This window comes from Gossypium arboreum, chromosome 7, assembly GCF_025698485.1.
Source record: "Gossypium arboreum isolate Shixiya-1 chromosome 7, ASM2569848v2, whole genome shotgun sequence".
Taxonomy (NCBI): domain Eukaryota; kingdom Viridiplantae; phylum Streptophyta; class Magnoliopsida; order Malvales; family Malvaceae; genus Gossypium; species Gossypium arboreum.
The window spans coordinates 62,360,800-62,364,106 of NC_069076.1; positions in this window are offsets into that span (position 1 = coordinate 62,360,800).

Sequence of the window (3,307 nt, forward strand, 5' to 3'; positions counted from 1 at the left end):
TAGAGTTGATTATATTCCTTGAGACTTACTAAGCATAAAAATGCTTACCCCGTTACTTTGGCTCTCTGTTTTATAGATTTTGCTCGATAGCAATCGGATTCGGGATCAATAAAGTGGAAGTCATCCACACTATCAACGCCTCTATTTTGGTATAAATTTTTGGTTGAACTTTAAAATGGCATGTATAGGACTACCCCTTGTTGGTTTAAAAATGTGGTGATGTATATGTATACGGCCATGCGAAAATGGCTCGTAAAAGGAAGCATGAACTTAGACTATTTGTGGTTTGTATGTATATTTATGGTGTCATGATGTGAGATTGGATTGGAAATGGGAATGTTGGTCACATGATCAGCCATTGGTATGGTTAAAATGATCATATATGAACCTATGTATGGCAAGACTAGTTGGTTCATGGAGACTACAAAATAGGTAAGACCTACCTTAAAAACAGATGCTGCCAGCTGCAGTGACGTGAATGTGAAAAATCACCAAAATTTGTAGGAATGGCATTAATTAGTGAATAAGCTATGTAAATGAACCTTGATGAGTCTATTTTCATATGGAAGGAACGAAATGGTCATAGGAGTTACATGTTAAGAGATATTAAAGCTATTGTGAGACAGGGCCAGAACGGTTTCTGGGTCCCCTGTCGCAACTTTAAAAATTTACTATAAATTATCCAGAAAGAATTAGGAGTCATGTCTTATATTTACAGATTCCATTTTGAGTCTAGTTTCATTAGAAACAAACGGCACTAGTATTAAAGCCCTGAACAGAGAGATATTGAAGTTATAACGCGCGAGGGTCAGAGCAGTCGATCCTTGTAACATGGGTGACTTTAACTAATAAACTGTACCAATTGGCCCGACCAAAAATTCTAGAAATAAACCCATGGATGGATATATGATTCTGAATTCAGGGAAAATTTACGAAACCAGTTTCCGAGTTTTGAAACTCGAGATATGATTTTTAAGGCGACGGTGACGCAGTTTTCCAGCCTGACTGGAAATGTCAAATTGGTGGGCAAAATATGTGAACTTGGCTTGTTAACCCCTCGTGTCCGACACCGGCGATGGTCTCGGGTCCGGGGTGTTACACTGTCTGAAGATCCGATTCATCAAATCCATAAATACCGCAGGGGCATTAGTGAGCCCAAACGGCATCACTAAGAACTCGTGGTGGCCGTATCTCGTTCTGAAAGCAGTTTTGGGTATATCCGAATCTCGAATCCAAGAATCGATAATAACCCGATCTCAGATCTATCTTTGAAAACACCGAGGCTCCCTTTAGTTGATCAAACAAATCATCAATACGCGGTAACGGATATTTATTCTTTATTGTCACCTTATTTAGCTGACGATAGTCGATGCACAACCTCATGGTTCCATCCTTCTTTTTCACAAACAATACTGGTGCACCCCAAGGTGAGAAGTCGAGCGAAACCTTTATCCGTCAATTCTTGCAACTGAGCTTTCAACTCTTTTAACTCGGTTGGTGCCATACGATACGGAGCTATCGAAATCGGCGTAGTCCCAGGTACAAGCTCAATACCAAACTCTACCTCCCGAACAGGTGGTAAACCCAGTAATTCTTTGGGAAAAATGTCCGGGTATTCACAAACCACCGGCACAGATTCGGGTTTCTTTTCTAACTCTTTGTCATCAAGTACATACGCAAGGTATGCTTCGCACCCCTTTCTTACATATTTCTGAGCCAATATTGATGATATTACAGCTGCCAACCCCTTTAAGTCCGTAGACTCAACTCGGATTATCTCGTTATTTGCGCACCTTAAATCAATGGTTTTTCTTTTGCAACTCACCGCTGCGTCATATACGGTCAACCAGTCCATACCAAGAATAACATCAAATTCATCAAATGGTAAAAGCATCAAATCGGCCGGAAAACAGGATTCTCGGATCATTAGAGGGCATCTCTTACACACTTTGTCAACAAGCGCATATTGACCCAAGGGATTTGACACTCGAATTACGAACTCAGTAGACTCAACAGGTAGAGTCTTACTGGATGCTAAGGTTTCACATACATATGAATGAGTAGAGCCAGGGTCAATCAACGCAATCACACTAGTATCAAAGAGAGTGAAAGTACCAGTGATAACATCAAGGGAGGATGCCTCCTCTCGTGCGCGAATGGCATATGCTCTAGCAGGAGTACGGGTCTCGAACCGAACAGCAGTATCAGAGGCCCCTCTCTAACTACCACCCCTACCTCCTGAAATTCTCGGTGGTCTACCTCTAACTGTCATTCCACTAGGTCTTGCACCTTGCATCCTATTCTTCTCATCAAGTTCCGTGCAATCTCTAATGAAGTGGTCCTTCGAACCGCATCCGTAACAGGCCCTGTTGGTAGACTTACCCCAATATTTACCTATGTGTCTTCTCCCACATTGGGGGCATTCAGGTTTCTCTTGACGGTTATTGCCCACACTAGCTACCGAAGTAGCTCGGGAGTCTGTCGATGGTCGTGCTCTAATGGAAATTCCCGCAGTCGTCCTCGATTTATTAGTGTCCTCCCTGAACTTCTTTACAGCCGAGAACGGAGCTTTACCCGTTGATCTTTTGCGATAGTCTCTAGCTTCAAATTCGGCCTTCTTCTTCTCCTTTCCAAGTTCCTCCGCCTTGCAGGCTCGTTCAACTAGTGTTACGAATTCTTTTATCTCCAAAACACCCACTAGTAGCTTTAAATCTTCATTCAATCCTTCTTCAAATCTCTTGCACATAGCAACCTCATCAGCCACACACTCCCGGGCATACCGACTGAGTCTTACGAACTCATGTTCGTATTCAGATACTGTCATACGGCCTTGCTTGAGTTCCAAGAATTCCTTACGCTTTTGATCGATAAACCGTTGACTAATATATTTCTTTCGAAATTCTATTTGAAAGAAATCCCAAGTAACTCGTTCGTTTGGGACTATGGAAATCAAAGTCCTCCACCAATAGTAAGTTGAGTCTCGCAACAAGGATATAGCACACTTTAGACATTCATCGGGTGTGCATGACAGTTCATCAAACACCCGAATGGTGTTATCAAGCGTAACTCGGCCCTTCGGCATCATCAGAACTATGGCCTTGAACTCCTCAGCCCCCGCTTCCTAATCAAGTCTACTGGTGGCTTACTCAGCCTCACAGGATCGAGAATCGATGGCATTACGGGCTCTTGGGGTGGATTATTCAAATTGGAATTGTTGGACAGCCGGATTGGTTCGGGCATATTATGCGACCCACTCATTCATCATGGTAAAGAAGGCTTGTTTAGCCCCTCACCTTGATTATTCAGA